General features: G+C 42.5%; 1 protein-coding gene across 1 annotated transcript in view; it reads right to left on the bottom strand.

Annotated features, from left to right (window-relative positions):
• ARHGEF28 (Rho guanine nucleotide exchange factor 28) overlaps window positions 1-20151 on the bottom strand; it is a 284777-nt gene extending 264626 nt beyond the window's left edge. The window contains exon 1 of the mRNA XM_030322942.1: window positions 20079-20151. The gene's annotated coding sequence lies outside the window, so the exon portion shown is untranslated. The remainder of the gene's footprint in view (window positions 1-20078) is intronic.
• Between the last annotated feature and the right edge of the window lie 2073 nt (window positions 20152-22224).

The following is a 22224-nucleotide window of genomic DNA, read 5'->3' as shown; positions in this document are numbered from 1 at the left end:
CCATTTACAAACCATTTAAATGTATATATTCCCACCAATAAATGAGAGTACTGACAAAATCTCTTTTGGTGGTAGTTTTTCCTGAAGAGTGGGGAAATGTGCTCTAACAAAATGCCTCACTAATGCTTTCTCAAATGGCTGTATACTCTAGCTGTACAATAGAAGAAAAAAAAATGGGTTTTAAAGTGTTTTTTCTTCTTTATTTTTGTTTACGGGTTTTTTGTTTTGTTTTGTTTTATTTTTTTTACAACCTCCAGTACCGAACAAGGGATTCCTACCAGAACAAGGCCACTCATTAGTCCCTCTCTTACAGAATGGTCCTCTTTGAGACTTTGCTCCCTAATTTGATTTGGCTCCACGTTTTTCTTTCATGTTATTAAATGCCCAAGTATTAAATTAACAGAAAGACACAGGAGCTGGCATGGTACCAAATGATCACACTGTCTGCTTTTCCACGCGTATATTTACAGCAGGTACAGCAATAGTAAATCTGGGCCATAAATCACTCTTTGTGCAAAGTTACCACTGTGTAGGGTTTAGAAATTTTAAATGATCCAAAAATGTAAAACCGAAGTATTCCCATTTATAACTTCATTTGATGGGCCAACTATCCAGTTTTACCCAGAGAGCTGGTATTATCTCCATTTCATAGATGAGGAAACTAGAAGTAAAAAAAAAAAAAAGAAAATCCACCAAGTTAAACTAGCTTTACACCCAAAATCTCATGGAGTATCTCCAGTTAAGGATTTATTCTAGTTTCCTACAACTGTTTTGTGTTTTTGTTAACCATAATACTGAAGGAAGTTCTGTTAAATGGAGTATAGGATCTTCAGAGCTCTGCTGGCAGAAATTCTCTCTGGCACTTTAAAGATCAAAGCTCTGCCTAACTGATAGTTAAATGGCATTCTGGCACAAGGTCCATAAAAGAATAAGGCTGCTTCACTTTCATAGAGGCTTTTCACATCATATATGCATCTATTATATACTGCTCACAGAATCACACAAGGTGATGGACGAGGAAAGCGAGGGCTGAGGCAGGAGTACTGTTGTGGGCTTGTGACCAAGTACCTGCCTGATCCCTGGAGATGAGTGCTGAGGGGAAGCCAAGGAACAGAGGTGGGATAAGGTGCAGGTCGGGTGCCCATCAGAGCCAGCTCATGCCTCCTCTGCTCTCCCCCTCCCGTCACTCCTCATCCTACAGGTCTAGCGTCCTTGACTTGCCCTTTTCAAGAGCATTAACCATTTCCCATATAGGCATCTCACTTTAACCATACTATGGCTTTGACATTCAACCCCCATTAAGGATACAAGAACAGGACCTTGGTTTGCCGATAAATTCTTTTTTTTTTCCCTATACAAATGTAGAAAACCTAAAACAGAAAACTAATTTTCTAAGCACAGTTAAAGCTTATACTGCTGTTTGTAGGAGGAGGGCTGGCTCTAATTAGATGCCAACCCCAACAGACATGCCTTCATAAAAACCTATCATCTTCAAAGTTATGTGGGATACACACACTACAGAGTTACACGTCTTTAAAAGTCTATGAACACAAGGCTCATTACCTGTACCATGTAATCCTGCCATAAAGGTTACAACTTTTGGAAGAAACCACTGTTTTATTTAAAAGAATGAACCACTATAAACTGTACTTTAAATACAGTAATTCTATACTCAATTAATATAAGGAATATATCTATCCTACCAAAGAAGGGAAGAGTTAGGAAATCACTCAATATAAATCATACGAAAATATGTAGGCAGACTATAAAAGGCTGTGGGTGATAATTTGCTGATAAAAATTTATGGGTGTTTTTATTATAGTAATAAAATGTGCATAAACTTAGATACATATACAGATACACTCTTACTAGTCAAATACACGGAACTAAATATCCAAAGGCAAACGCATCAATGTCCTTAAAATACAATGCCCAAGTTACTAAATTAAAAATTTTTGCACACATTCATGTAATTTCCTAGATCTCTGCACCTATTTCTATTGGAAGGTCAAGAAAGCCTGTTTTCTATGGTGGCTACCCCTCCCTCCCAAAGCCCCCAGGTCTAAGCAGATCAGAGCATGAAACCCTCACCTTTACAGACAGATGCCACACCAGCTGCCCTGTGAGGGGTTACCCACACATCCTCTGTCAAGGGCTCTAATTTTCCGTATCTCTCATATTGCCTTGAATAGCACCTGGCTTAACATAGGTACCTCCTTGATAGTTTGTCATTTATTTTACTTCAAGGGAACTCATGCTAATTGTAAAAGAACATTGTGCTTAATTACTTGTGTGCATAAAATAGGAAAGGATAAAAGGCATCCCAATTGGTAAGGAACAAGTAAAACGTTCACTATCTGCAGATGACATGACAGTATGTACAGAAAACCCTAAAGACTCCACTAAAAAAACAACTCAAACGGATCAATGAATTCAGTCAAGTCGCAAGACACTAAATCAATGTTCAGAAATCCACTGCATTTCTCTACACTAATAATGAAGCAACAGATAGAAAACATAAGAAAGCAACCCCATTTACAACTGCACCAAAAATAGGATATAAACTTAACCAAGGAGGTGCAAGACTTGTACTGTACAAACTATAAAACAGTAATGAAAGAAACGGAAGACAACACAAATGGAAAGATATTCCTCACTCATGGTTTATAAGCATATCGTTAAAATGTCCCTATTACCACCCACCGCAAAAAAAAAAAAAAATGTTCATAATACCCAAAGCAATGTGCAGATTTAATGCAATCCCTATCAAAATACCATCATTTTTTTTTCAGAACTACAACAAACAATTCTAAAATGTATATGGAACCGCAAGACACCGAATAGCCAAACCAATGTTGAAAAACAAAAAAGCTGGAGTTGCAGTAGTCAAAACAGTAAAATGCTGGCACAAAAATAGACACATAGATCAGTAGAAAAGGGCAGAAAGCCCAGAAAAGGGCCAAGATTATATGCTCAATTAATCTTTGACAAAAGAACCAAGAATATGCAATGGGAAAAAACAGCCTCTTCAACAAATGGTGCTGGGAAAACTGGACAGCAACATGCAGAAAAATGAACCTGGACCACTTTCTTACACCATACACAAAAATAACCTCAAAATGGATGTAAGACAGAAATGTGAGACCTGAAACCATCAACATCCTACAAGAGAGCACAGGTAAGTAATTTGACATTGGCCATAGTAGTATTTTTCTATATATGTCTTCTGAGGCAAAGAAAATAAACTATTGGGACTACATCAAAATAAAAAGCATCTGCACAGCAAAAGAAACGAACAACTGAAGGACAACCTACTGAATGGGAGAAGATATTTGCAAATGACACAGCCAATAAAGGGTTAGTATCCAAAAGATATAAGGAACACCCAAAAAACAAATATTCCAATTAAAAAATGGGCAGAAGACATGAACATTTTTCCAAAGAAGACATCCAGATGGCCAACAGACCCATGAAAACATAATCAACATTACTCATCATCAGGGAAATGTAAATCAAAACCACAATGAGATACCTCACACCTGTCAGAATGGTTAAAATCAACAACACAAGAAACAACAGGAGTTAGTGAGGATACAGAGAAAGAGGAACCTTCTTGCACTGTTGGTGGGAATGCAAACTGATGCAGCCACTCCGGAAAACAATATGGAGGGTCCTCAGAAATTTAACAACAGAACTACCCTACAATCCAGTAATTGCACTACTGGGTTTTTACCCAAGGAATACCAAAACACGAATTCAAAAGAATATATCCAAAAAAAAAAAAAAAAAAGAAAGAAAGAAAGGGCATAATCACCCCTATGTTTACAGCAGTATTTGTACTAGCCAAATTATGGTAGCAGCCAATGTGTCTACTGATAAATGAATGGGTAAAGAAGATTTATATATATACGTATATATATAAGATTTATATATATATACGTATATACATATATACGTATATATATATATAAAATGGCTTTTTATTCAGCCATAAAAAAGAATGAAATATTGCCATTTGCAGCAACGTGGATAGATCTGGAAAGTATAATGCTAAGCAAAATAACCAGAGAAAGATAAATACCGTATGATTTCACTCATGTGGAAGTGAAGAAACAAAACAAATGAACAAAGGGGAAAAAAACAAGAGACACACAAACCAAGAAACAGATTAACTATAGTGAACAAACAGATGGCTACCAAAGGGGAGGTGGGTGGGGGATGGATGAAATAGGTGATGGGGATTAAAGAGTACAGTTATAATGAGCAGCACTGAGCAATGTATAAAACTGTTGAATCACTACATTGAACACCTGAAACTAATAGGACACTGTATGTTAACTATACTGGAATTAAAATAAATTTTTAAAAAGTAGGAAATTAAGATACCCCCCTAATCTCTCCATAGATGAGTAATACTTCATGTACATCTGGCATTAGACCGCGACTGTCAACACTTACTTTTTAATAATTTTTTAATGTTTATTTATTTTTAAGAGAGGGAGAGAGACAGAGGGAGAATGTATGCAAGTTGGGGAGGGGCAGGGAGAGAGGGAGACACAGAATCTGAAGCAGACTGCAGGCTCGGAGCTATCAGAACAGAGCCCAAGGTGGGAAGTGCATTCATGAACCACAAGATCATGACCTGAAGTCAGACATTCAACCCACTGAGCCAACAAGGCGCCCCAACACTTTTAACCCTTTCTTTGTAAAAAGATCTCACCACACAAACCCATCCAGGCTGGACATCAGTCTCCAAAACAGCTAAACCTTCTCACTTCCTGTAGGAAGCCTTAAATTCGTTACAAACAAAAGTACAGTAGCTATTCTCAAGAAGAAAGAGGAGCTGTCAAAATGCATCAGTGGGAAATATCAACCACATATTTGGAATTCTGTGGGCATACGTTTACAAGAAGAAAACAGGCACCTGGCAGGAAAAATTTTTAAGGAAATTATTGAGACATGATACATTTCCTGTCAAAACAACACATGAGGTGGTGATTCATTCCATCAGTATCTTTTAAATGCTATGCAACTTGAAATGCTCCATAAGTTTACTGGGGTTCAGTTGTGGCACACAGGAATTTCAATTTTCATTACTGAGTTATTCCAAAGATCCTATGCCCAAAAACAGGTAAAAACACGTACTTGGCATATGAACAACACTACTGTTCAATGGCACTATCGTTTACCTCCTCGAGTTCAGTTTTGGCTACAGCTGTGGCCATCGATGTAATTCAGAGTGGTGCAGTGCTTAGCCTGAGACTGTTCCCAGTAGAAACTTGAGAATCCGTTTGATCTTGACATGAAGCACAACACAAAGACCTTTCTCAAAATTTCCCGAATTTTTTAAAATTGTGTCAATTTTCAAACGTCTGTAATTAGGATGTACACAAAGCTAGGTTTTCCCATATAAATTCAAGATGTAAAGTTATTACAAGCATATTGCCAAAATAAATTGGAACAAAGAAGTCTTTTCTAACACCCAACTTTCTAACCCGTGGCTAAGTTAAACATTTACAACATAACCCCAAATTTGAAAGGGTTTCTTCTTTAGGTAGCACAATAAGGTTTTTTTTTTTAATTTTTTATAGGTTATTGTTCTTAAATTTACATCAAAGTTCATTAGCATACAGTGCAATGATTTCAGGAGTAGATTCCAGGGATTCATCCCCTATGTATAACATCCAGTGCTCATCTCAACAAGTGTCTTCCTTAATACCCCTTGCACATTCAGCCCATCCCACCAACCCACAACCCCTCCAGTAACCCTCAGTTTGTTCTCTATATTTAAGTCTCTGATGTTGTGTCAACTGTTTTTATATTATTTTTGCTTCCCTTCCCTTATGTTCATCTGTTTTGTATCTTAAATTCCACGAGTGAAGTCATATGATATTTGTCTTTCTCTAATTTCACCTAGCATAATACCCTCTAGTTCCATCCACTTTGTTGCAAATAGCAGTATTTCATTCTTTTTGATTGTAGAGAAATACTCCATTGTGTGTGTGTGTGTGTGTGCACGTGTGTATACACACACACACACACACACACACACAACATATTCTTTATCCATTCATCTGTCAGTGAATATTTGGGCTGTTTCCATACTTTGGCTATTGTCAACAGTGCTGCTATAAACATTGGGGTGCATGGGTAACACAGTAAGTTTTGAAGTTCAAGTGTTTGTGATGGAATTTTGCCAATTGACAGGCATTCCAATTTTATGTGTGAACTACAATGAAGTACAGAATTTCATTAAAATGTTTATTTCTTAAATTTGCTTATTTTCATTATCACTGACACAAATACATATTCATAATATAGATTTAGAACATTGGAATGGCGGGAAAAAAATGGACGATACTTTGGTCCCCATCATACCAGGCTGCTGAGAATGCCCTGCCCCACACCATCTCACACCACAACGTATTTATGTGCATTAATGGCTGCTGATTTGGTTGTAACAAGCCTCTTACCTCTAAGCCTCCAGTATCCAGTATGTGCCTCCCTTGTAGGAATTAATAGTTACATGATACTAACCTCAAATCAGTGAAGGGTCAAAACTCAAGAGTAACTCTCCAACACTCCAGAGTGGAAATACTTTGCAAAGTACGCCTGGATAAGAGGATTTAGAGTCCCTATAACCACCAAGTAAAGTTCCCAGCACAATAATGTCCCATTTCCAAAACATCAACAAGTTATCTTTATCAGGAGGTTCAATGAAAACTAGGAAGAACGTCATCCCTTAAAAACATCACTATTTTTATGAGGACAAGTGTGTTTTCTTTAGTATAAATAGCAGATACATGAAATAGAAGAGGTTTTAGGTATTTGCTATACCTCTTGTGGAAAACAGTAAAACCAAATTAAGTGTCAGGAACAAAAGTAGGGAAGATGGAAGGAAAGGGAGAGTGAAGAAGAACGGAGAAAAGAGAGGAAAGGAAAGAAAATGAATTACAACCTTTATTTTAGCTAAAATTTGACATCAAAAACGCTGTGCGTTTCAGGAAATATTCTGCACCTAGCCTAGATGAATGGACATATAAGTAAATTAAGGTCCATCCGCCAAAGTCAAATTAAGATCCACTTTCAGTCATCTTAGAATTCAATTTACAGTCATTGTGGGGCACCTGGGTGGCTCAGTTGGTTAAACGTCAAACTTTGGCTCAGGTCATGAGCTCACGGTTTTTGAGTTCGAGCCCCATATTGGGCTCTGTGCTGACAGCTCAGAGCCTGGAGCCTGCTTCGGATTCTGTGTCTCCCTCTCTCTCTCTGCCCCTCCCCAGCTTGCACTCTGTTTCTCTCTCTAACATTTAAAAAAAATTTTTTTAATAAATGAAGTAATTGCTAGATTACTACTGGCTGATTAAATATTTCATGAGCAGTGAGGTACAAACAACAACATGGGAAATCTCAAGCTATGAGCAAGCATTTCTCCCTGTGATAGATACAACACTACAAACCCAACTTCCTTAACAATTTAGATGCTGCCAACTAAGTGCCTTAAAATGCAATGAGAACCAAGCACTGGGCTAGTAATCAAAGGGATACCTAAGACACCATCATTACCTCCACAGAACAAAGCCTAGGAATGGGACACACCAAAGAGAAGGGCTTGACCCAACCCCATGGATTTGAAGTAAGGCCATCAATGATCAAAGAGATCACATGACCCACCTGGTAAGTCAGTAGCAGTGCTAAGATTTCAACCCAAATTCCACTTCTGTTCCAGCCTCTGTTATACTCAGACTTTAAAAACTTTCTTCTTGCACAGAACCTACCACCACACTTAAATGAATGTCACAGGGGCACCTGGGTGGCTCAGTCAGTTGGTCATCCGACTCCAGATTTCAGCTCAGGTCATGATCTCATGGTTAGAAAGTTCGAGTCCCACATGTTGTTAGCATGGAGCCTACTTGGGAGTCTCTCTTTCTCTTGCTCTCTCTCTGCCCTTCCCCCATTTGCTCACACACTCGCTCTAATAAATGAAGCTTAAAAAAAATAGCACAAAATTGACATTTTGTTACTTTTAATTTCTGCTTATCAACAAAGATGCCCTAACAGCCTATGAAGATAAATTTTCCTACTATCAATGTGAAAGGAAACAATGCTCATTCTTCATTTATTTATTTTTTGAGAAAGAGAGAGAGGGCTCAAGTGAGTGAGAGGCAGAGAGACCGGGGGAGAGAAGGGGTGGGGGGGGAATCTCACAAGGGGCAGAGAGAGAGGTAGACAGGGAGAGAGAGAGAAGAGAGGCTCAAGCTCACGAACCATGAAATCATAACCTGAGCCAAAGTTAGATGCCTAATGACTGAGCCATGCAGGAGCCCTTATTCTTCATTTTAATACAAAAAAGACACACCTTGATTTCCCAGCCATAATCCATCAGGAACTAGAGAGAATGATAGAGGGATTCAGGTGCACATGAAAGACACAGGTCATTCTCTTTTTCAAAATGGCATATTCTGAAGTATCCAAATTATGCTTGGCATTCTTCAAGATGTGATTTTTCTTCAACTGTTCATGGTAAAGTTGGGCTTTCCGTACTATAAATTCCTGTTTTTGTAAGACGAGCCAAGTAAAAAGTTAATTTGAGACTTTCTGTAGATAAGAAAGCCTTGATTATTCATTTTTATTGCAAAACAATTTATATGTGCAATAGATTAAAATCTTATGTAAAAAGAGGCAAGTAAAATTTTATGAAGCTAAAAAGAAAGACATGAGACCTTTATCTCATAATAAACTATTTCAGTCCAAATTAGTACCTAGGTAACCTTCAAGTAATAATTAGATCCAATGGCTAAGATTTGAAAGATTCTTAACACTGATTTTCAATAAGGAGGCTCTCAATAGTTCTGGTGATCAAAAGAAACAAAGCAAGTTTTATTAAACAACTTAGGGTGACAAAAAAAAAAAAAACCAGTTGCTTCTACTGTATTCCCCCTTAATAATCCATCAGTTAAAAACCTATTAAAATGTTGAAAACAGGCTGTGTGTGTTGTCACTTGCCTCTAAGAATGAGGCGTGGACAGCAGGAAACTTTCTAAGTTTCTAAGGACTGTGGTAACTCGTACAAAAGGTACTTCCGAAAATCCATCTGTGAGAACTTCTGACCAGTTACAAATCTGGCAAGTACAGGAAAGCACTACACAAAAATGTCAGCGGAGTTGATTCTTATGAAAGTGGCTTTTTCTGAACAAGAGGGAGATAGATTATACTTTCTACTGAATGATAAAACCGGCCCTTAATTGCCCTACCATTTCATCCCATGTGCCACCAGCCACCTTTCAATGAAATCACTGCCTAAAGAAATCAGTTCATAGGAAAAACCAAGAACCTCCCATTTGGAAAGGATAGGCATTCTCTGGATGGATGGAGAGACCTTCACAGTCTAGGAGCTCAAGACTAAAAGCAGGCCTCCTGATTCCTAGTTTGGTGTGGTTTTCCACACAAAGGTAAGCATAGTTTTTTTACTCCCTTTTCTGCTTCTTTTACTCAAAGAATTAGCCTGTCAGGCTCTGAAGAGTTAGGCCAGGCAAACCAAAGCCCCAAATAACCTGAGGGGAGTGAGGAGGAAAAAGAAAAACGGAAAAAGGAAAAAGAAAAAGAAAAACACTAAGATTTTTATTTCCATTTATTTTTAAGCCAGAACATCAGAGAGGAGATAAATAGGTCTGCTTAGGACTGGTATGAAATGAATGATACAGAGGATTTTTCTCTATTTAAAATTCATCTCCTCTTTGAGGGAAATGATTTTCCAGTTGAGGAGGACATAAAGAACATCTCTAAGTGGAAACTCCTTCGTGAAGAAACCATTAAATTGCTTTAAGTTCCAGGCTGCTAGACACATGCAGATAAGAAGAATCCTATGTGAGACGACATTCAGAGGGCTGACAGACACATGAAAAGATGTTCATCACCACTCACCATCAGGAAAATACAAATCCAAACCACAACGAGATACCACCTCACACCTGGCCCAAGGGCGAAAATTACCAATGCAAGAAACAACAAGTGTTGGCGAGGATATGGAGAAAAAGGGACCCTCTTGCACGTAGGTGGGAATGCAAACTGGTGCAGCCACTCTAGAGAGGGGAGGTTCCTCAAAAAATTAAAAAGAAGAACTACCCGAAAATCCATCAATTGCACTATTAGGTATTTACCCAAAAAGGTACAAAAATACAGATTAGAAGGAGCTTATGTTATATACCCAACTATTATTTCACTGTATGTGAAAATAAGTGAATAAATAAATAAATAAATAAATAAATAAATAAATAAAATTTAAATTAAGGGGTGCCTAAGTGACTCAATTGGTGAAGCATCCAACTTTGGCTCAGGTCATGATCTGGTGGTTTGTGGGTTTAAGCCCCACATCAGCCTCTATGCTGACAGCTCAGAATCTGGAGCCTGCTTCAGATTCTGTCTCTCTCTGCCCCTCCCCTTCTCACACTCAGTTTTTCTCTCTCAAGAATAAATAAACATTAAAAAAATGATGATTAAAAAAAAAATCTAAGAATCCTATGTGATTTCCCAGCCATAATCTATCAGCAACTATGGAAAATGATGGGTTTCACCTATAAGACAGGGACCTGTCATTGCAATTTTTTTTTTTTTAATGTTTATTTACCTTTGAGAGAGACAGAGACAGAGTGTGAGCGGGAGAGGGGCGGAGAGGGAGACACAGAATCGAAAGCAGGCACCAGGCTCTGAACTGTTAGCACAGAGCCCAACGCAGGGCTCGAACTCAGGAGCGGTGAGATCATGACCTGAGCCGAAGTTGGACACTTAACCGACTGAGCCACCCAGATGCCCCAGTCATTCCAATTTTCAAACAGGCAGATTCTACAAGCTGTAGATCCAAGAGGTCTCTTTTGATCCTAAACAAGTTGCCACAGCAGATTATTAGAAGACTAATGTCTGAATACCTCAAAGAAGAAACAGTGGCCACTTGGAACCAGTGTAGATTTCCTAAGATGAAGTCACTTGAGAATAACCTCACTCCATTGTGTAGTTTCTAATGAAAGATGGAAGGTTAAAACTTTGATCCTAGTACAACAGTAACTAGTTGAACTCTACCAGAAATTGGTAGACGTCAATCTGAAATTTGTATACAAACACCAAATTACCCTGCCTTCAGGACTAGGATTTTAGCCTAGATAATTGTGTTATTATTTCATTAAGGCATTAAAGAAACACTCATTAAACCACTGCAAAACTTAGAACTAAAAGTAGTAAGTTTAACCATCTAAAACACCTTGAAAGGTTAAAGAGCCAAATACAGGAAATTAATTTTGAGAAATTCAGTTCTGTTCATAGGACTAAGAAACCAATTGCCCAAGTCTGCTCAGAACAACAGGTGTTTCGGGGCGCCTGGGTTGCGCAGTCGGTTAAGCGTCCGACTTCAGCCAGGTCACGATCTCGCGGTCCGTGAGTTCGAGCCCCGCGTCGGGCTCTGGGCTGATGGCTCAGAGCCTGGAGCCTGTTTCTGATTCTGTGTCTCCCTCTCTCTCTGACCCTCCCCCGTTCATGCTCTGTCTCTCTCTGTCCCAAAAATAAATAAACGTTGAAAAAAAAAATTAAAAAAAAAAAAAAGAACAACAGGTGTTTAAAAAAACAAACAAACTTGGTAATTATGAGATAACGGACCATCAAGAGTCAGTAATGCCACGATCTCACGGTCCGTGAGTTCGAGCCCCGCGTCAGGCTCTGGGCTGATGGCTCGGAGCCTGGAGCCTGTTTCCGATTCTGTGTCTCCCTCTCTCTCTGCCCCTCCCCCGTTCATGCTCTGTCTCTCTCTGTCCCAAAAATAAATAAAAAACGTTGAAAAAAAAAATTAAAAAAAAAAAAAGAGTCAGTAATGCTATTTAGAAGTACCATAGTTGAAATGCCTTCATTTGAGCAATGATTTTTTTTTTTTAGTTTTAGTTTTGTTTTTTTTTAACATGTATTTATTATTGACAGAGAGAGACAGACCATGAGCATGGGAGGGTCAGAGAGAGGAGGAGACACAGAATCCAAAGCAGGCTCCAGGCTCTGAGCTGTCAGCACAGAGCCCGACTGCAGCGCTCAAACTCAAACTGTGAGATCATGACCCCAGCAGAAGTCAGACACTTAACCAAATGAACCACGCAGGCGCCCCAAGCAATCATTCTATCCCAGGTTCTGTGCTAAGCACTTTCCATAGACTATCTTATGGAGTTCTCCTCACAAAACTATGACAGTAATAGCTAAAATCAGAATTTAAAGTTTAAGTGACTTCCCCAAGACAAGGTAGGAAGGAGTGGAGCCAGAAGTGTCCTCGGCTCTGACCTGAAGCTAGTAATCCTAACCATGAGGCTTTACCACCTTCCTAGAAGGGGACAGGGGTGGGACAGTTAGCGAAGAGTGTGAATGGTTCTACCATGCTCTGTGCTGTCAAACAACATCTGAAAGTACTGCACTTTAAGAACCATAGCAAACTGGGGTATATTCAGTATCCCAGGGTGGGGAGAGGATTCAAAATCCTGTTACTTAAGCAAAGCTGAACAGGTTTTTCTCTTCTAATTTAGAAGACTTGAAAGCAGGCTACTAATTCATGTTTTTAAATCTAAGGGGATGTGATGAAAGTCAATTGTTCAGAATGGTCCCTCATCAACAAACTATGATAAAAACAATTCTCTCCTTCATTAAGTATAGCAGCCTAATCTTTCCAAAGATACACTGGGGACAGGGAGGTGATGTCAACAAGACGGAGAACTAGGCGGTGCCAACATTTATCCTCCAAGAACAAACAACTACAAACCAACAAAAATAGCTCTGGGAAAGTTTTGCATTCTCCTGAAAAGCAAGAGAAATCCTATGGAGCTAAAAAAAAAAAAATGGAGGATGGCCATATAGAGCATAGGAAGCATCTGACCTGTGTCATTCATTCCATCCTACCAGTCCAGAGTAGCTTAGTGCCATTAACAATCCCCTAGAGGGATTTCACCCCACATGGAAAAGCATAGGAGAACCCCTGAAAGCCCTATCAATTCACCAAGGGGGACTACATGAGAAGAGAAAAAAGCAACTAGAAAATAATCAGAAAGCAATTAAGTAAATGTCAAGAAGAAGTTTTTCTCTAGCAATAAGGACTCTACAGTACTCTAAATGTAAATGGTTTAAATTTTAAACAGTGCAGCTGAACGAATAAACAAAAAAAACTAAGACCCAAGTATGGCTGCCTAGAAGATTCAACCTTGAAGAATACTCACAGGCTAACAGTGCAAGGACAGAAAGACATTCCACACAAATGGAAACTGAAGGAAAGCAGGGATCCCTATACTTAGGACACAAAGGTTAGATCAAAATTTATAATGAGAGGCAAGTAAGGTCATTATACAATAATATAAGCCAATTGACCAACAAGATTTAACAATTTTATGTGTACCTACTATCAGAAAGCCTAAACATTATTTTAACAGGTATGAAGACAGAAATAGACAGCAAAGCAATAGTAGTAGGAGACTTGAATAACCCATTTCCAACAATGCATAGATCATCCAGACAGAAAAAAATCACTAAGGAAAGAGTGGATCTTAAGTACACTGTAGCCCAAAAGGACCTAACATATACAAACATTCCATTCAACAGCAGCAAAATACACATTATTCAAGCACACAGTCTACTCAAGTATAGATCGTTTTTTTAAAAAAACAAAATGTGTCCTAACAAATTGAAGATAACTGAAATATCAAGTATCTTTAAAATCATGAACTGAGCCAAATCCAAGAGTCAGATGCTTAACCAACTCAGTCACTCAGGCACCCCTGAACACTTTCTTAAGAGGCCTATGCAACTGCCCATTTACATCTGAGAAAGACTAGTCATCTAACGTCCTGAGCAACCTTTACCTCTCTTCCTCTGCATCCCAGTATTTTCCAATGCAACCCATACCTGATACACAGGAAAACACTGTCATTAGCCCTTGCAGGAATGCTGTAAACTAAAAGGACTTGTAGACATGAAAGCAAAATTACCAACCTGAGCACCCTACAAGGCAGCTTAAATCAGGGCTCCTGCTTTCAGTGAGCTTACAGTTAGGTTGGAAAGTCAAGACTAACACATAGGAGCCCAAAAGGAAAACAGGGGCAGGTGATCAGTGATAAATATGAGCGACCAGCCATGTGTTAACGAGTTCGGAAGGGAAAGAGTTCAGTTGTATTAATCTGGTCAAAAGATTAGTAAAAAAGAAGCTTGAGAAGAAGTAAGCTTGAGCTTGCTTTGAAGACTGCAACAGATTTTAAGAAGAACAGAAAAGAGACCAAACGTGAGATGAGAGCAGTTAGCAGGCATACAGCCTATCCCATAGGCAGTTATTAGTTGTAGTTAATGTAAGTAGAGGGTCCACAAGAGGCAGCAGGGGACAAATGACATGCCCATAGGGAAAAGGAAGTCCATGAGAAAAATGCCTTACTGAAAATTTTCAAAAGTAGAATGCCAGAAACCTGTCAAGGTTAGGAAATAGAGAGCAAACCCAGGTCTATCACCTTTATAAAAAAGGCGAGGACTGCCTCAGTTGAGCACCTGACTTCGGCTCAGGTCATGATCTCACAACTTTTGAGTTTAAGTGCCTCATCAGTCTCTGGGCTGACATGGCAGAGCCTGGAGCCTGCTTCGGGTTCTCTCCCTCTCCCCCTCCCCCGCTCACACTCTGTCTCTCTCTCAAAAATAAACATTAAAAAAAAATGTTTTTTTAAAGGCTAGGCCCACCAGAGATTCTAAATTCAGGTGATAACAAGAAACCACCAAGCTTGGAATCCTGGGTTGGGGCTCAAAGTAAGGAGCCACTATTTCCATCACTGAGCATCTCCTACCATTTGAAACTAACATCTGGTCATACAGCAAACCAAGAGGCTGAAGAAAAGGAGGGAAACTGACAAAGAGCCAGGAGACAACACAAAGGGTGGGAGGGGAACCACACAAGACAGAAATTTGCCCCAGTGGAACCTCTTGATCTTCACCAATACTTTTTTTTTTTATTATTATTTATTTTTGAGATAGAGTCAGAGCATGAGTGGCTAAGGGGTAGAGAGAGTGGGAGACACAGAAACCGAAGCAGGCTCCAGGCCCTGAGCTGTCAGCACAGAGCCTGACACAGGACTCTCACTCACGAACCATGAGATCATGACCTGAGCTGAAGTCAGACACTCAACCGACTAAGCCACCCAGGTGCCCCTTCACCACTACTTTTAAGTCCTTAATAAGACCTCCTGTGCTCCAAGTCCTGGAGCATACAGTATTCCTGCTAGGGCTTTCCTGTTTATCAGGTGTGGAATCTTTATCATAAAATTCAGAAAACATCCACCAGCTTCTCTCTCAGCTTCCAAGAGCCGTATTACCGCTTTAAAATACAGGGAGCTCTTTGGAATAAAGGGAGCAGGGTGGCCTATGACCTGCATGCATGGGATCTAGACTTTGATGTGTAAAATCTCTCTGGACTAAGTCCAGAAAGATAATACAGTCATTTCAACCTATGACCGTCTGGGGAAGAAGAGGAGGGAAGTTAATGGTCTTAATAGTCCACATCCCATCAAAATGCTCACAGACTACTGCAGGTACTGTATCAACCCTGGGGACAGTACATTCCTGGCAGCATTGCCCAAGATAATAAGGCTGAACTGACAAATGCCTACCTTCCGAATTTTATTAGTTTACACTGTGACAACTGGCAGGTCCTTAGAGACCATCCAGTCTACTCTGTTTTACCAGAGGAGGAAATGGAGACCCCGCGAGGGGTCATACTTGGCCACACTCATACAGCTGGGAGATCACAGGCCATCTCCATCCCGGACTCCTGAGTTAGGCACCTTCACACTGACCTCTCACTGCTTTCTGAAACCTGGAAAACCTGCTAAAGCTAAAACTCTGTAATTGCCTATTTACCATTTGTTACAAATATCATCACCAATGCTTTCTAGAACTTCCTCTCTGCCAGGCACTTCTAGAAAGGCTGTGAATTAACTCACTGACTCTCACAACAACCCGAAGGGGCAGGTTACAATGATTATCCCCATGTTACCCATGGAAAACCTCAGGCCGAGAAGCATCATACAACCAGGAAAGAGCCAAGGCGGGCTAACTAGACAGTCTGGCTCCAGAGTCCCCAATGCTATTCGCTTTGTTATAGTTTTAAAGAAGTTATAAAATGATGTAAGAAAAGGAGCAAGCCTTTAAGCACAAGGGCATGGTAACTCGTGTTTGCCAATGAAATTAGGAGCTCAACCATGAAGTCATTAGCAGGCAATTTACCTCTCGATTAACATATGAAGGGAAGGTCTAAGAATTTTAATATAGAGATTTAGTTAACCCTTGAGGTATTTTTCAAGAAAGTAAAATGGTCACGTGCACACCTCTCAAACAAAGCCTGCCTCTTGAAACATTGCAGAATCTTACCTGAGGACTGGTTTAGAGGGTCTCTTCTAGACACGCTATCAAGGAAAGAAAACCTGTCATTGCTGGTCTCCACCAATGCTGGCCTTCACTCATAGATACAAGGTTTTCCTCTCAAGAAACCTTACTTTTACATTAACTTCCTACACAAGTCAAACCTCAAGGGGCGCCTCGCTCAGTTGAGTGTCTGACTTCAGCTGGGGTCATGATCAAAGGTTTGGAGGAGTTTGGGTCCCACCTCGGGCTGGAACTTGCTGCTGTCAGCGTAGAGCCCACTTCAGATCCTCTGCGCCCCCCTCTTTACCCCAAACCCACTTGCTTGCAGGCGCACGCACGTGCTTTCTCTCTCTCTCTCTCTCTCCTTCTCTAAAAATAAATACAACATTAAAAAAAACTTTTAGGGGCGCCTGGGTGGCTCAGTCGGTTAAGCATCTGAATTCATCTCAGGTCAAGATCTCGTGGTCCGTGAGTTCAAGCCCCGCATTGGGCTCTGCGCTGACAGCTCAGAGCCTGGAGCCTGCTTCAGATCCTGTGTCTCCCTCTCTCCCTGCCAGTACCCCACTCGTGCTGTCTCAAAAATAAGTAAACATTTTTAAGTTTTTAAAAAACTAAAAAAAAAAAAAAAAAAAAAAAAAGAAGTCAAACCTCAAATTCAGGAAAAAAAATTAAGGAGAAATCACCTCTGAAGGATAGAAGTACATATGATAAAACAGTTCAAAACAAATATCACTGGAACAAATGCCCAATATTCAATTACGTGACGTTTTTGCTTTCCCTCATTTAAAAAATTATGTCAAATCTCATTATCTTGGTTATCCAGGAGAAGCAGTCCAGGAGCAGTAATGCTAGAAATAAGCAAATTACTATTGTGCCAAAATCAAATTAAGGACAAAATTACAGTTGATTAAGATGTACTATCACATAAAAGGTACCTGACATTTTACCAAAAGTCTGAGTATCAAGTGTGCAAAAGTCCACTCAAAATACAACAGACCCTAAAAACTCTGAACTTAGACCAGTATTGCCTTAGATGTGAAATCCACAGAAATTTAGAACCCAAAATAACAATTACCCAACCTGACCCATCTCTTCCTAACAAATCTTTATTATTATTTTTTAATATTTATTCATTTTTAAAAGACAGAGCACAAGCTGGGGGTGGGGGGAGAGGTGAGAGGGAGGGCAGCGAGAGAAGGAGACACAGAATCCAAAGCAGGGTCTGTCAGCACAGAGCCCGACACAGGGATTGAACCCACGAACTGAGAGATCATGACCTGAGTTGAAGTCAGACACGCAACCCACTGAGCCACCCAGGCGTCCCTCTTTGTAACAAATCTTAAAGTCACATGAAAAAATTATCCCGTTGCTTCTCTGTTCAACTAAAACAATGAAAGTACAAATGCAATTACACAAAACCTTTATCAACTACATCTGTCCTATCTAATCAGTAAATTAACACATAATACAATTAGTCTGCCTAGGAGTTTTAGAGTAATTTGGGCTTTACCATCATTTACCAGAGTAATTTGGCAATACCATTGTAGCCAAACCCCAATCAGGGTTTTCCAATATTTATAGCATTCATTTTTCAGTACAGTCTGCTTAGTAATAAACTCTGCCAGACTTCAAGTTAGAGCTTAAGTACCAATATAGTACTTGTTTTTATACACAATGCCAAACATAAACGTATTGTGTTCCAGCTTTAATACCTTTTGAGGATACTTTTCCTTTTCTCATATCGCATACACCCAAGGTCATGTATCAGAGCTCACCTCAAATTTCTACCTAATTCGTCTTAGCCACCACAGAACATTTTAAAAGTATGAGAAAATATTCTCAACTCTTATGCACTGCACACATGTTAAAAAGAAAAAAAAGGTGTTAACCCCAAATGAAGCCACTGATGAAATTTCATCGAGCCTTTATTACCATTTCCCTCTTTAAGTGCTTCTAAACTTCTTAAAAGGCAGGACAGGTGCTTCAAAGCAAAGTCTAATGACACCTGTTACATAACCTGTTCTTGGTTGACCAGGTTATACGGTTGTGATAAGGAAGCAAACTGTCAAAAGCAGAACAACCACTAATTCTGTTCTCCATTCTCCTATTAGCCAGGACATTCAGAAGCTGTGTGCCTCAGTTTCCCAACCACTAAAGCAGAGGTCTGATGTGATCCCAATTCCTATTTAATCAAAGTTAATGAGCACAATAATCACACAAAGTTCCCTACAGACCATTACACTGGAATACTATGCTGTAGAAAGCAATTCCAAAACGTTTTTGCAGTATTCCTTTCTTGTCCTCCAAACAGTCCAAAGGAGTTAGGTCGGCCATTAATCAGGAGGAGGCAAACAGAGATATTTTATTAAGATATATGTAAAATCCAGAATTCATACAGAAACCTTCCCCTAAGTTCTCACTCTGGTTGTATGGTCATGTGCAAACAGCAACCCACAAAACCTAGTAAAGACAGGTCTCCTTTCTGTTCTGAAAACAGGATTTCGCTTTCCCTGACAGCTCCAGGGCTAAGGAACAGAGGATGAGAAAGCTTCGGAAAATCACAGACCCCCGGGACCATAAATGAGGAGGGGACTGGGGGGCGGGGTTTTGTGTCGTTTTGTTTTGTTTTTTTTGTAAGGTTTGCGTTTTTTCTTTTCTTTCCCAACTGGCGCGGGTCTGGTGGTAAACCACCATAATTCCGGGTCTGCAGAGATTGGTCTAGACCCAGGCAGGGGTCATTTCAGGAAGCTGGGCAAACACAGATGTTGCTGCCTTTCCGTGACCCACCCAGCTGTAACCAATAGGGGGGGTCACTGTGGGCTCCTAGGGAGGCAGATGGATTCTCTCCTGGAACTCTAATGGGCGTCTGGGAAACCAGAGCTGGGTTTCCAAGGCGGCCCCAGCACCCAGCTTCTACCCAGCCTCGACAGGAAAGGATGCCTCCTCGGCCGAGCAAAAGCCCATCGTTGTGACCCCCTCAGGAAACTCTAAGCAGGAGAAGGTTAGGGTACCACCCACCCACATCCCAGATGTTCAAGGGGCACACAAACCCGTAAGAATAAAATCCGACGGAACGCCGACCGCCCCTCGTAATCAAACGTCTGCAGCTGCCTTTGAAAATACAGCAAATGTCTCCATATGAAAGAGTGCTAGCGCTGGTACCGTGAGGTCTGCTCTCTGGGAGCCCAGCCCCACCAAGGACCCTCACGCTGGAGCAAAGACACCGATGGGTAACCAGCTTTCGAGCCGCCCCCCACCCCCATCTCCACCGCAGGAGTGCATCTCCGTGGCTCTCAAAGGACCCCGACCGGGCCTCCACCCCCCCCCCCCGGGCCCCCCCCCCCCCCCAGCGGCAACGAGAGGGGCCACAGCCTTCTCGGTGCGCTCCCGGCCGCGCGGCGCAAACCACCCCAGGCTCCACAGCGGCCGCCGCCGCGCCGGACGGTGCGGCCCTTTGCACTTGTTGCCGTCCCCCAGGAGCAATGAGGCGGCAGGATCCCTCGCGCCACTAAACTCACAGCGGCACCCACCTTTCCACCTCTGCTGCCCCTCGCGTCCCCCAGGACCCTGGAGAGAGTATTTCTGGGCTAGAGAACTCGGGCGAGGGGAGCAAACTTTTCTGCCCTGAGCTACTGGGAGACGCGGGGGATGGAGCCCCCAAGAGCACTTACCTGGAGCCAGGGCCCCCACAGCCTCCGGAACCCCACCAAGGCGCTGCAGCCCGCGCCCTGCCCGAGGGCGTCTGGAACGCGCCCCAGCCCGCCGCCGCCGCCGCCGCCCGGAGCCGGGAAGGCTTTCCCCGAAGCTGCCAACGCCCGGCCGCCCCGGAGGCTGGAGCCAGCGCGGAGGGGGCGGAGCCGCGGGCGCGCTCCCGGAGCCGGCTGGCTGCGCCCGCAGCTCGGGCCGCCCCCGCTCCCTCCGCGCCTGCCGGCTGCCACTGGATCCCCGCCTGCCCACCTCCCGGCCCCGGCATCACATGGCCGGGCCCGCCCGCCGCCGCGCCCGCCACCGGCTCCAGGACGAAACCTGAAGCGGCCCGACCGCGCTGTCTCCGCTGCCACCCCCACCCCCACTCCCGGCGCGCCTCGCCTTCCCTCCCCCATCCCGGAGCGCCCAGTCGGGCGGAGGCTGGCGCGGCCCCTGCGGGGCCGGGGGAGGGCGAGGTCGCGTCCCGGGTGCGGCGCCCGCGCTCCCCGGGCCCCCACGGACCTCGCTTCGGCGCCGCCTGAGGAGGGAGCCGGCCATGCCCAGGGGAGGCGCAGGCTCTTCACTTAAAAGCCACCACACCGGTGACAGGCCGTGGCCCAAGTGTGACTTGAAAACCAGACGCCCTCTTTCTTCTTGAGGCTCACGTCCCTGTGTGCCAGGGCTGTGCGAGCCTCCGTTCCCTCCGCGTTCGTGCGGGCTAGTGGCTGCCTTGCAAGTCATTGTAACTCACAAATTTCTCATGAGAACCGTAACCTGTTTTCACCACGAAAAACTGCGCGGGAGGGGCTCCCTTACCATCCAAGGCGCTTTTCCGGTTAGCTCCTCATAACCCCGAGCACAGAAGCTTCTCCGTCAGCCAGGCCTCCAAAACACAGACTTGAGACCAACTTTAAAGGCAAAGTTACCAAATGAACTTTTCTTGTGAGGACCTCGAATCTCTTTGTTTTTCCTGCGAAGACCTACCGCCCACAGAGCCGGACAGGGGTGTGTAGTTGGAGGAAGCTGGCCACCAAGACAGTCGGCCAGGAGGAGCTCCCCTCCCCCGACCTGTTCCCAGCTGTCTGCAACACCTGTCCTGCGTCTGGGCCATTTGTGCCTCTTTGCAGCCTCACCTTGTCTCACCCGATCTGCTGACCGAGTTCCTGAAGAAGATAGCAGAACAACAGGATCCCGCCTCTGAAGTCCTTAGTCCTGTTCCAAGGCAAAGGTCTGGCGTCCTGCCTTCATAAAGGGGCCCCCGATTGGCCTGCACTCCTAACCCCCTCCCCGAGGTGCAGTCCCAGCTGATTTTATTTCCCACTGGGATGAACCCAAGGCCTGGCCTCAGGCACTGCCTTTTAATTTTTTTTCAACGTTTATTTATTTTTGGGAGAGAGACAGAGCATGAACGGGGGAGGGGCAGAGAGAGAGGGAGACACAGAATCAGAAACAGGCTCCAGGCTCCGAGCCATCAGCCCAGAGCCCGACGCGGGGCTCGAACTCACAGACCGCGAGATCGTGACCTGGCTGAAGTCGGACGCTTAACCGACTGCGCCACCCAGGCGCCCCAGGCACTGCCTTTTAAAGACGGTCCTGCCCATGCCAAGACCTCAAGGTACTCAAGATAAAAAGAATAATATTTTCAAAAAAAAAAATTTTTTTCCAACTGTAAAATGTCTGCTGGAGACGAATTGAATCAACTTACCAGACAAAAACGGTTCCCAAACTCTGGTAAGCAAAAACATCCATGTGTTACTGACCTTGTCGTTAATAGTCTTTTTACATCCATAGTATTGAATCACTCCATTTTTTCCTTGTCCTTCCTCCCTTTTCTTAGTTACGTTAGATATGTAGAAAGAAGTAAGAACATGTAGCAGGAGGACCAAGTATTAGAGGAAATTATCCAAAACCCCTTCCCCACTAAAAAGAAGCAAAACTAGTCATTGGGGAACCTTTACCAGCTGAGGACATCTAATCATGCTGTCTGCAGTTTTCTTGACTTCTCTCAAGCCCTGAGCCTGATCAATATTTAAGTAAGCACTTGGCTTTCAACTTCTCTAGGTTCAAATATTAAGCAAAGTGTACTTTAGCAACCTTAAAAGAAGCCCGTGAATGTATGAGGCAAGGAAG

The sequence above is a fragment of the Lynx canadensis genome, chromosome A1, assembly GCF_007474595.2.
Source record: "Lynx canadensis isolate LIC74 chromosome A1, mLynCan4.pri.v2, whole genome shotgun sequence".
In the NCBI taxonomy this organism is placed as follows: domain Eukaryota; kingdom Metazoa; phylum Chordata; class Mammalia; order Carnivora; family Felidae; genus Lynx; species Lynx canadensis.
Note: the sequence above shows the minus strand (reverse complement) of the source record. Positions and strands in the feature narration are given on the sequence as shown.